Source organism: Canis lupus, chromosome 18 (assembly GCF_003254725.2).
Source record: "Canis lupus dingo isolate Sandy chromosome 18, ASM325472v2, whole genome shotgun sequence".
Lineage (NCBI taxonomy): Eukaryota > Metazoa > Chordata > Mammalia > Carnivora > Canidae > Canis > Canis lupus.
The window spans coordinates 11,434,719-11,447,919 of record NC_064260.1 but is presented as its reverse complement, the minus strand read 5'-3'; positions in this window follow the sequence as shown (position 1 = coordinate 11,447,919).

Here is a 13,201-nt window from a genome sequence, read left to right as displayed (position 1 = left end):
TTACGTTCTGTCTCCCTTTCTGATATTTCCCACACATTTCTTCTCCCTTCCCTTATTTTCCCTTTCACTATTATTTATATTCCCCAAATGAATGAGAACATATAATGTTTGTCCTTCTCCGACTGACTTACTTCACTCAGCATAATACCCTCCAGTTCCATCCACGTTGAAGCAAATGGTGGGTATTTGTCATTTCTAATAGCCGAGTAATATTCCATTGTATACATAAACCACATCTTCTTTATCCATTCATCTTTCGTTGGACACCGAGGCTCCTTCCACAGTTTGGCTATCGTGGCCATTGCTGCTAGAAACATCGGGGTGCAAGTGTCCCGGCGTTTCATTGCATTTGTATCTTTGGGGTAAATCCCCAACAGTGCAATTGCTGGGTCGTAGGGCAGGTATATTTTTAACTGTTTGAGGAACCTCCACACAGTTTTCCAGAGTGGCTGCACCAGTTCACACTCCCACCAACAGTGTAAGAGGGTTCCCTTTTCTCCGCATCCTCTCCAACATTTGTTGTTTCCTGCCTTGTTAATTTTCCCCATTCTCACTGGTGTGAGGTGGTATCTCATTGTAGTTTTGATTTGTATTTTCCTGATGGCAAGTGATGCAGAGCATTTTCTCATATGCATGTTGGCCATGTCTATGTCTTCCTCTGTGAGATTTCTGTTCATGTCTTTTGCCCATTTCATGATTGGATTGTTTGTTTCTTTGGTGTTGAGTTTAATAAGTTCTTTATAGATCTTGGAAACTAGCCCTTTATCTGATATGTCATTTGCAAATATCTTCTCCCATTCTGTAGGTTGTCTTTGAGTTTTGTTGACTGTATCCTTTGCTGTGCAAAAGCTTCTTATCTTGATGAAGTCCCAATAGTTCATTTTTGCTTTTGTTTCTTTTGCCTTCGTGGATGTATCTTGCAAGAAGTTACTATGGCCGAGTTCAAAAAGGGTGTTGCCTGTGTTCTTCTCTAGGATTTTGATGGAATCTTGTCTCACATTTAGATCTTTCATCCATTTTGAGTTTATCTTTGTGTATGGTGAAAGAGAGTGGTCTAGTTTCATTCTTCTGCATGTGGATGTCCAATTTTCCCAGCACCATTTATTGAAGAGACTGTCTTTCTTCCAATGGATAGTCTTTCCTCCTTTATCGAATATTAGTTGCCCATAAAGTTCAGGGTCCACTTCTGGATTCTCTATTCTGTTCCACTGATCTATGTGTCTGTTTTTGTGCCAGTACCACACTGTCTTGATGACCACAGCTTTGTAGTACAACCTGAAATCTGGCATTGTGATGCCCCCAGATATGGTTTTCTTTTTTAAAATTCCCCTGGCTATTCGGGGTCTTTTCTGATTCCACACAAATCTTAAAATAATTTGTTCTAACTCTCTGAAGAAAGTCCATGGTATTTTGATAGGGATTGCATTAAACGTGTATATTGCCCTGGGTAACATTGACATTTTCACAATATTAATTCTGCCAATCCATGAGCATGTAATATTTTTCCATCTCTTTGTGTCTTCCTCAATTTCTTTCAGAAGTGTTCTATAGTTTTGAGGGTATAGATCCTTTACATCTTTGGTGAGGTTTATTCCTAGGTATCTTATGCTTTTGGGTGCAATTGTAAATGGGATTGACTCCTTAATTTCTCTTTCTTCAGTCTCATTGTTAGTGTATAGAAATGCCACTGACTTCTGGGCATTGATTTTGTATCCTGCCACGCTACCGAATTGCTGTATGAGTTCTAGCAATCTTGGGGTGGAGACTTTTGGGTTTTCTATGTAGAGTATCATGTCATCGGCGAAGAGGGAGAGTTTGACTTCTTCTTTGCCAATTTGAATGCCTTTAATGTCTTTTTGTTGTCTGATTGCTGAGGCTAGGACTTCCAGTACTATGTTGAATAGCAGTGGTGAGAGTGGACATCCCTGTCTTGTTCCTGATCTTAGGGGAAAGGCTCCCAGTGCTTCCCCATTGAGAATGATATTTGCTGTGGGCTTTTCATAGATGGCTTTTAAGATGTCGAGGAATGTTCCCTCTATCCCTACACTCTGAAGAGTTTTGATCAGGAATGGATGCTGTATTTTGTCAAATGCTTTCTCTGCATCCAATGAGAGGATCATATGGTTCTTGGTTTTTCTCTTGCTGATATGATGAATCACATTGATTGTTTTACGGGTGTTGAACCAGCCTTGTGTCCCAGGGATAAATCCTACTTGGTCATGGTGAATAATTTTCTTAATGTACTGTTGGATCCTATTGGCCAGTATCTTGTTGAGAATTTTTGCATCCATGTTCATCAGGGATATTGGTCTGTAATTCTCCTTTTTGGCGGGGTCTTTGTCTGGCTTTGGAATTAAGGTGATGCTGGCTTCATAGAACGAATTTGGAAGTACTCCATCTCTTTCTATCTTTCCAAACAGCTTTAGGAGAATAGGTATGATTTCTTCTTTAAACGTTTGATAGAATTCCCCTGGGAAGCCATCTGGCCCTGGACTCTTGTGTCTTGGGAGGTTTTTGATGACTGCTTCAATTTCCTCCCTGGTTATTGGCCTGTTCAGGTTTTCTATTTCTTCCTGTTCCAGTTTTGGTAGTTTGTGGCTTTCCAGGAATGCGTCCATTTCTTCTAGATTGCCTAATTTATTGGTGTATAGCTGTTCATAATATGTTTTTAAAATCATTTGTATTTCCTTGGTGTTGGTAGTGATCTCTCCTTTCTCATTCATGATTTTATTAATTTGAGTCTTCTCTCTCTTCTTTTTAATAAGGCTGGCTAATGGTTTATCTATCTTATTAATTCTTTCAAAGAACCAACTCCTGGTTCTGTTGATCTGTTCCACAGTTCTTCTGGTCTCGATTTCGTTGAGTTCTGCTCGAATCTTTATTAGCTCCCTTCTTCTCTTGGGTGTAGGATCTATTTGCTGTTTTTTCTCTAGCTCCTTTATGTGTAAGGTTAGCTTTTGTATTTGAGTTCTTTCCAGTTTTTGAATGGATGCTTGTATTGCGATGTATTTCCCCCTTAGGACTGCTTTTGCTGCATCCCAAAGATTTTGAACGGTTGTATCTTCATTCTCATTAGTTTCCATGAATCTTTTTAATTCTTCCTTAATTTCCTGGTTGACCCTTTTATCTTTTAGCAGGATGGTCCTTAACCTCCATGTGTTTGAGGTCCTTCCAAACTTCTTGTTGTGATTTAGTTCTAATTTCAAGGCATTATGGTCCGAGAATATGCAGGGGACAATCCCAATCTTTTGGTATCGGTTCAGACCCGATTTGTGACCCAATATGTGGTCTATTCTGGAGAAAGTTCCATGTGCGCTTGAGAAGAATGTGTATTCAGTTGAGTTTGGATGTAAAGTTCTGTAGATATCTGTGAAATCCATCTGGTCCAGTGTATCATTTAAAGCTCTCGTTTCTTTGGAGATGTTTTGCTTAGAAGACCTATCGAGTATAGAAAGAGCTAGATTGAAGTCACCAAGTATAAGTGTATTATTATCTAAGTATTTCTTCACTTTGGTTAATAATTGATTGATATATTTGGCAGCTCCCACATTCGGAGCATATATATTGAGGATTGTTAAGTCCTCTTGTTGAATAGATCCTTTAAGTATGATATAGTGTCCCTCTTCATCTCTCACTACAGTCTTTGGGGTAAATTTTAGTTTATCTGATATAAGGATGGCTACCCCTGCTTTCTTTTGAGGACCATTCGAATGGTAAATGGTTCTCCAACCTTTTATTTTCAGGCTGTAGGTGTCCTTCTGTCTAAAATGAGTCTCTTGTAGACAGCAAATAGATGGGTCCTGCTTTTTTATCCAGTCTGAAACCCTGCGCCTTTTGATGGGGTCATTAAGCCCGTTCACATTCAGAGTTACTATTGAGAGATATGAGTTTAGTGTCATCATGATATCTATTCAGTCTTTGTTTTTGTGGACTGTTCCACTGAACTTCTTCTTAAAGGGGAATTTTAAGAGGCCCCCTTAAAATTTCTTGCAGAGCTGGTTTGGAGGTCACATATTCTTTTAGTTGCTGCCTGTCTTGGAAGCTCTTTATCTCTCCTTCCATTTTGAATGAGAGCCTTGCTGGATAAAGGATTCTTGGTTGCATGTTCTTCTCATTTAGGACCCTGAATATATCCTGCCAGCCCTTTCTGGCCTGCCAGGTCTCTGTGGAGAGGTCTGCTGTTACCCTAATACTCCTCCCCATAAAAGTCAGGGATTTCTTGTCTCTTGCTGCTTTAAGGATCTTCTCTTTATCTTTGGAATTTGCAAGCTTCACAATTAAATGTCGAGGTGTTGAACGGTTTTTATTGATTTTAGGGGGGGATCTCTCTATTTCCTGGATCTGAATGCCTGTTTCCCTTCCCAGATTAGGAAAGTTTTCAGCTAGAATTTGTTCAAATACATATTCTGGCCCTCTGTCCCTTTTGGCGCCCTCGGGAACCCCAATTAAACGTAGGTTTTTCTTCCTCAGGCTGTCGTTTATTTCCCTTAATCTATCTTCATGGTCTTTTAATTGTTTGTCTCTTTTTTCCTCAGTTTCCCTCTTTGCTATCAACTTGTCTTCTAGGTCACTCACTCGTTCTTCCACCTCGTTAACCCTCGTCGTTAGGACTTCTAGTTTGGATTGCATCTCATTCAATTGATTTTTAATTTCTGCCTGATTAGCTCTAAATTCTGCAGTCATGAAGTCTCTTGAGTCCTTTATACTTTTTTCTAGAGCCACCAGTAGGTGTATAATAGTGCTTCTGAATTGGCTTTCTGACATTGAATTGTAATCCAGATTTTGTAACTCTGTGGGAGAGAGGACTGTTTCTGATTTTTTCTTTTGAGGTGAGGTTTTCCTTCTAGTCATTTTGCTCAGTGCAGAGTGGCCAAAAGCAAGTTGTATTGGGAAAAAGAGAAAAAGAGAGGAGAGAAAGAAGGAAAGAAAAGAGAAAGAGAAAAAAAAAGGGAAGAAAAAGAAAAAAAAACGAAAAAAAAAAAAAGAAGAAAAAGAGAAAGAAAAAGAAAGGAGAAAAAAAGGGGGTGGGGGAAGGAAACAAATCAAAAAGCAAAACAAAACAAAAACAAAAACAAACAAACAAACAAAAGAACCACCGGGGAGTATCTTCTGATTCTGTGTACTTTAAGTCCCTTGGCTTCTCCTGGAAGTTGTCCGTCTAGCTGGTGTTCTGGGGGAGGGGCCTGCTGTGCTGATTTTCAGGTGTTAGCAGTTGGGGGAGCTGCTGTGCCCCTGCCTGGTGCAGGGCTCAGTGGGGGTTGTTTACCCCGTGAGGCCGCAGGAGGAACAGCCCCAGTGGCGGGGCAGCTCTGGAAACCTGGATTCAGCTCCGGCCGGAACTCCGTCTGCAGGGCCTGGAGGCTCCGGGGCGGGGCCGCTGCTCTGCTCAGCTGGGGCAGGAGCGTCCTCGCTGTCCTGGGCCCTCCCGGCCTCTGCCTGTCCCGGGGGAGGCGGGATCCTGGGCTGTGTCCCGGCGCCCTGTGCTCCGGGGCCTGCGCTGTTGGATTCGCGCTCCCGGGCCGCGCAGCCCCCTCCGCGGAGCCGCCGCCCGAGCCCCTTCAGCTGCTCCGGGTCCCGCCGTGCGCGCTGCAGCCCTTAGGGAGCTCGGCGCACTCTCCTGGGCGCGCAGTTGCTGTCAGTGTCCCCGGGAGCCCGAGGGCATCCCCGCCCTCCTGGGTCCTGCTCCAACTCCCCGCGAGCCCCTTTCCGCCCGGGAAGGTCGGTGCAGCTCCTGCTCCTCCGGGACGGGGCTCTCCTGTCCTGGGGACACTCGCCCCGGCCTCAGCCCGGCTCCTCGCGGGGCCCCTCCCCCTTGGAGGCCTTTGTTTCCTTACTTCTTTTTCCCCGTCTTCCTACCTTGATAGAAGCGCGAACTCTTCTCACTGTAGCATTCCAGCTGGTCTCTCTTTAAATCTCAGGCCGAATTCATAGATTTTCAGGATAATTTGAAGGTTTTCTAGGTAGTTTGGTGGAGACAGGTGATTTAGGGACCCTACTCTTCCGCCATCTTGCTCCTCCGCACCTGGCATTTCAAATTCAGTCACTACATGCAGAGCACCCACCACATGTCAGGGATGGGGCCAGGCCCTTTTTCCAACAGAAGTTTCGTTTTTGGAATCCTTGAAAATAAGAAAATTCTGTGAGACACATTAGTATTCTCCGGTAATAGATGATGACTGGCTACTTAAACATTCCTCCATTGGACTTTTTAAAATAGCTTAACAAAGCTCATAATCATTAAATTGGCTTTATTTTAGGGAATTCAGATCAGTTATGTTGGTCTACATTTGGTTCTCCTCAAAAGATATTGGAAATATGTATATGAGAGTGTGTATGTGCTCATAAAAATTTAGTTAGATGATGTCTTTTGCTACTCAAGACAGCCTCACATAGGGTTGCCAGATTTCATGGAAAGAAAGTGCAAAGTGCTATGCAATATTTGGGCATAAACTATAAAACTATTTGTTATTTATCTGAAATTTAGGGAAATGCAAATCAAATCCACAATAAGATATCAACCCCTACCAGATAGGATGGCTATGATAAAAAAAGAGTAGAAATATCAAGTGTCATCACAGAAGCTAGAAGTGAGGAAGGGCAGGGACTCTGCTGACTGTCCTGTGCTCAGGGACCCCATGTGCAGAGGACAGGAGGCTGCCCCAGGAGCAGCTCTAAGAGCAGACTATTCCAGGCAACCTCACTGTCTTGGAGTCCCAGGAAATCCTTGCTTGGCCAGAGGTCTCATGTTAAGGAAGTATAAATTGCCATCACAATAGAATGGAAAGAATATTCATAAATAAACAAATAACAAGAGAAATTGCTCCCAACAGAATGTTGGTACAGCACTGAGAGAGGTGCATGCACTGTTGAGCTAGACTTTATTTATGGAGCTCAGAGTGCACTAGAGACGGTGTGGGAAGAGAGAGAAAGAGAGAAGAGAGAAATCTTACATTTCACCCTCTTTGCCCAGTATTGTTACTGGTAATTATAATTTATTTATACTTATATTTTTAAATTCATGTTAATAATGTCAGCAAAACGTCAGTGTAAGGGAAAAATGCAAATACAATTTTTTAAAGATTTTTTTTATTTGAGAGAGATAGAGCATGAGAGAAAGACAATACACATACCCCACTGAGCAGGGAGCCAGCCCACTGTGGACTTGATCCCAGGACCCTGGGACTATTGAGCCAAAGGCAAAAGCTTAAAAGACTGAGTCACCCAGCGCCTGCAAATACACAATTTTTAGTGAATAGTAAAAATTCTGTGATTCATCATTTGTATCCATTTCTCTTAATATTACTCCTTTTGTAGATACCCACTGAATAAAGGGAAAGCAATATAAATCCAAAAGTGAGAACCCCTAGCATCTAATTTATGGTATCAAATACCATTTCCTACTCCAAGTTACCAGGCCTCAGTGGAGAAGTGTCAGAAAACAGAAATAACATAATCAAAATCTTAAAAAAAAAAAAAAAAAAAGGGCAGCCCAGGTGGCTCAGCGGTTTCATGCCGCCTTCAGCCCAGGGTGTGATCCTGGAGTCCCGGGATCGAGTCCTACATCAAGCTCCCTGCATGGAGCCTGCTTCTCCATCTGCCTGTGTCTCTGCCTCCCTCTCTCTTTGTGGCTCTCATGAATAAATAAATAAATTTTTTAAAAAAGAAATAGCACAATCATAAAGGAATCAACCATTGCCCGTTTCTATACAAGCTATTTTTCAGGCTACCAGAGAGCTTACGAATGGCAGCTCTCCCCTATGGAATTATTACAACTGATAAGTTCAGAAAAAATTAGAGAGACCCTGAGAATGAGGAAATCACCCGTGTGCACCCCCAGTGAGATCTTGAGTGTCTGGTCTCCTGGAGCTTGTGGGATGCAGGCCCTGGGGGTCTGTGCTCGCTATGGGGGTGGGATGAGTCCAAGCTCACAAATATACTACTCCTTGGTGGCTCCTGCTGTTCACACCTGCCACGTGCCAAGAACTCAGAATGATGATGGTGGTGATAGAAACCTTCATCAACATCGTGCCCCTGGGGACAAGGACATCACACACACTAATGCTTATATTTCTATACCGGCTGGCGTGGAGGTGCTACCTCGTAGCTGTGGGAGAAATAGTCTGTTTAGCAGGAATTATTAGAATGTCCTACAATTTCCTGAGCTCTCTCTCTCTGTTGTATTGTGACCACAGTGAACCAGGTCAGTAGTGTTCATAATGAGCTTTGTGAGGACTCATACCTGTCGTTCAGAGCACTAGGACAATCACCTGAAAGACGCTGGATGTTTAATCTATAGGCATGGTACACTGTATCGAGTGTGTGTGTTTCAGACACTTCTTGTTAAGTATGTCAATAAAACTTGTTTACATAGTGTGCTTCTTGCACAGATTAGAAGAAACTGTCAGGGAACAGAATTTACATGCAGTCAGTCTAGGGTGACACATGGATGAGAACCTGACTTGATGCAAATCACTACTCAACACACCAGACTAAGATAGCTGTTGACAGTGGAGGAGAGGAAGCTAGACTGGGGCCCAGTTCATGCTCCAGGGCCCCCTGCTGTTTGGTGCCTACTCCACAGCTTCCCAGACTAGCAGCCCCATCCCCTGCTAGGGCGGTGGCAGGGCTGGGCCAGGATAGTTTCCAGAAGAGTCCAGGAGAGCCCAGAAACCTCAGCCAGAGCTTTACATCCTGCCTCCTTTTCCCATGGGCTCCATGGCTGCCAGCATCCCAGACCTGCTGGCCTCATGGATGGACCAGATATGGGTCCAGCCTGGGGGCCCAGCCCTCTGAACAACCAGCAATGTGATCTTATCAGTGGTGCCATGGAGGGAGAGGTCCTTCCTATATAGGGCTGCCAAAGAGGATACCCGGAGGCTGAATGATACCTCCTATCAATAAATCCCTGAGGATTTATTGCATCAAAGAGGACAGAATGACAGCTCCAGTCCAAGCCCTGCCCCTTGGAGGATGTGTGTCCTTGGGAAAGTCCTGTGAATGGGAATAATAATGCTCACTCTGGAGACATCCTCCACCATGGGCCTGGGATGGGTCAAGTTTATTCCTTTGTAAATAAGTACTATTTATCAACTCACATACAATGTGATTCATTAACCATTTGTTCCTTATAATAACATACAAACGTGGTTATAACCACCACACTTCATACATCTGCCAATTGGAATCTTAAGACTTTTCATTTGCTCAAAGTAATGTAAGTAATGAAGACTTGATTCAAACTCAACTTTAATGAAGTGCAAAATCCACACACCCATGACACCATTTATTCCATATACATAGATTTCAATGTGTGTATGTGTCTGTGTGGGTGTAAAGAGAGAGAGACACAGAGAGAGAGAGAGAGAGAGACAGAGAGAGAGAATTTCTTTTAACCTGCAAAGACTAAGGGGCCATGAGGAAATATTCAGAGCTTGCAGAACTCAGGAATCTCTCTCACTTGCCAGGAGCAAGGAGCAGAAGCTGTTGTTGAGGAGCCATCCATCATTCAGGTAACGGTGCTGGACTCAGAACATAGGAGAGATTCCTCCAGCACTTGTGAATTAAGAGTTGCTTGCCTTTTTTGAGAGACTATTTTAAAGGTTGTAACAGAAACCATCCATTAAATAATAACAAATGCACTCTATTGAGTGTCACACGCTGTACACACCGATTCCCTCCCTGCAAGCCTCAAGCAGGTGTCATTCATCCCATTCTGCAGATGAGACAGAGGCTTAGGGCAGTGGAGTCACCCACCTGAGATTGCCCAGCTAGGAAAGACACACGGAGAACTTCAGGTCTGCCAGGCTCTGAGGCCTGTGCCCTACGTAACCTGCGTGGATGTTTGTGATTCAGGGATTAATTTTGTCCTCACTGGGCTGTTGCTTTGAATGCGAACTGTGGTCCTGTCTTCAGTACTGAGATTCTGGGTTAAAAGCTGCAGTAGTTGGCTTGCTCCTTCCTCTGTCTTCCGGCCCCCCCTGCTGGGCTCTGCAGGCAGGTCCTACAGGGACAGTCCTCTGGGGTGGAGCCCAGGGAAGTGGTGTCTGTTACTGCAAAGGACCTGCTGGGGAAGGGGAAAGGCCAGACCTACCAGGCAGGAAGCCTGCTTTTCCAGGTGTGGACTCAGTGTGCTTGGCAGTTTTAGGTAAGGGGATTCTTCCTGCAAGGCCCCCGTTTCCCAGCCTCAAATGAGAATATTGACTGATATGTTTGGTGTCCTCTGTACCTGTGAAAACTGTAGAGATTTGCCCGTGAATAGTGCACATTTACGTGTATATAAATGGCCTAGCATCCCTGTCAGCCCATGTCTGTCCATGAGTCTGTCCCCACAGTTCACTGCTCCCCTGTGCTGCTCCTTGTACCACTATTGCAGCCAGGGCACTAATTCATCCCCCGACAGTGACGGGCACTTGTACTGCTGCCCAGACTGGCTGTCACAGCAAGGCTGTCCTCCACCACTTGAAGCTCTGCTGCTGGGCGTCAGCATTTCCCTGGGAATCTGATCCCCCCAGTTTCTGGTCCTGGAAATACACATGCATGTTCTGTATAAACACTGCCTGTGCTGTCACCTGACGTTTAATGTTTCACCAACCTGAGGGCGACCACACAGGGTCAGGTGGTTTGAGGTGATGGGCACCTACCTGTCTGATGACGAGGTAGCTGAGGGGCTCTCTTCATACCTGGTGTCCATGAAGGTTCTCCCTCAGAGACCAGCTTATCTGTGTCATTTAGGTGCTGCCAAGGGGCGGCTGGTTCGCAGAGGCTCCATCATCCAGCAGAGCCAGGCCACCTGCGCTGTTCCCAGGCCCCCCCATCCTGGTTGTGAGCCCTGGACTCCATGCTCACACCGCTGTTTCTCAGCTCCTCATCTGCAGAAAGGAAAATCAGCAACTACCTCATAGGTTTAAGATTAAATAATCTACTACATGCAGAATAATAAGGAGGGTGTCCGACAACTGAAGATTGTTCGTTACTATTATATTTACTTTTAACAGTAATTTAATTATCTTATAAATACAAAAAAAATACCACTGGACATAATGTGAGTATTATAATATATCATTGAAAGTATGTTATAAATAAAAATAAAGATAAAATGATATAAAAGTTGAATTGTGAAATAAGATTAGAGGAAATGTTATCAAATACTTTTTCACTTGAATGATTTAAATCTCTTGGATATTTATCCTTTGTGAGTTTTAGCCAATAAGTATCTTGAGCTAATTTACCTTCTGTCTAAACTTTGGCTAAGGCATTTGCATTAAATACAGATTCTCAGTTTTGTAGTCAATCTCTTGTTGGCCACAGACTTTGCACACTTTGGAATCCTGTTTAGGGAAACATGTCCCCCTCCAGCACCACCAAAGCATTCTGTCCTTTCCCGGGATATTCAGTTTGAGATTAGAGTCCCTGCTGAGCCGAGCATTAGCGTGTCTGGACTTCTGTGAACTCCTCATCCCTCAGTCTCTCCTTTATTGGCTCCTTGCACATAAGATCCCTGCAGTAGGTTCAGAGCACAGAGGAGGTCAGCAGAGATATTTTCAGTTATGGGAAAATGAAGTAGTAAGTGGTGTTGATTTTACACAGAATTCAATAAGAAACCCCAGTGGTGCTGGTGGAGAAGTAAACCGGTGGAGCACGCTAATCACACTCATTATTAACATTTTGTATATTTATAAAGGTTATCCATTTATCGGCTTTACAATGGACATTTCTCTAACAAAATGCTTCCTATAGGCCATTTGCCCAATCAAACCTGTTTGATTTGCTTTGTTCTTTGGTTTTCTTGATATAGTTGATTTCCCCAGGGAGGAAGGTATTCCCCAGGGAAAGATGCCACAAATACTGAGTAAAAGAATCACTAACACTGCATAACTCATAAAATGTTGAATTATATTGTACACTTGAATCTGGTATAGCGCTCCTATGTTAATTATACTTTATTTTTTTAATATGAGACTGTTTCTCCTTCTTCTCACTGACACATGTCAGAGGTTTTCTGTTGGATGACAGGCATTATAGCAGATGTGAACTGGTATCTCTTTGGGCTTTTCATTTGCCACTAGGGACCTAATTTTGAGAATATTTAACATGCTTATTAGTTACTCAAACACGTTCTTCAGAGAAATATGTTTTTAACCCTTTTATAATTTTTTGGAGTGATATTGAGGTAAGTCCTACTGAGTGGGAAATCTTTATGCATTCTAGATAAAAGGCCTTTTATATGATGTACAAATTTTTCTCTGAGGCTGTAGTCTTTTCATTTTCTTCATGGGGACTATTGAAACCCATGTTTTGAGTTTTGATGAAATCCAGTTTATCAGAATGTATTCTTTTCTGGATAAAGTGTTTGGGGTCATATCTAAGAACTCTTTGCTTTAATCCTGTATCACACAATTCCTTCCTCTGTTTTCATCAAGGAGATTTTAGAGTTTTAGAATTATCTTTTAATTTACTTCCATCATGAAATACTTTTCATGTATACAGGAGCAAATGAAAGAAATGTATGCATTCTCCCTTGCAATATCCAGTTGTAGCTGAGTCGGTGTGGAAAAGACTATCTCATCTTGCACGGAAGTAACTCAACACATTTATCAAAATCCTGTTGACCAAACACAAGAGATTATTTCTGGACTCTCAGTTCTCTTCCAGTGACCTTCATGTTTCTTTGCACCAGCAGTACTGGCTAAATTGTGTAACTTAATCCTTCTGTAAGCTCTGAAATCGGGTCCTGTAAGGCCTTGCTGGAAAGGCCCGCCCTGCTGCCTCCAGGACCTCATGGGTCAATGAGAAAGCTTTCCACATCCTCTGTGTGTGTGCAGCATCATCAGTATCTCATCCAAATCAAGTTTTATGTGTATCCTCCCTCCAGTGATTCTACAGGGTGACCATATCAGTCCCCCAAGTTTGGTCTCTTTCAAAATAATTAGATCTATTCCAGGGTTTGGGGTTTTCATGTTAATTTTAGTGCAAACTTATATATTTGTGTGCACAAAGTGTGCTGCATTGAATCCTTAATCCATTTGGTGAGAATTGTCATCATGGCAATATTGAAGCTTCTAATCCATGAACATGGACCCTCTCTGCATTTATTTAGAGATTCTTTAAAAATTTTCCTCCACATTGCTTTGTACTTACAACGTACTAGATTTGCTCGTCTTGTGTTAAATTATTTCCCAAATATTTTCCCCTTTTTGTTTCT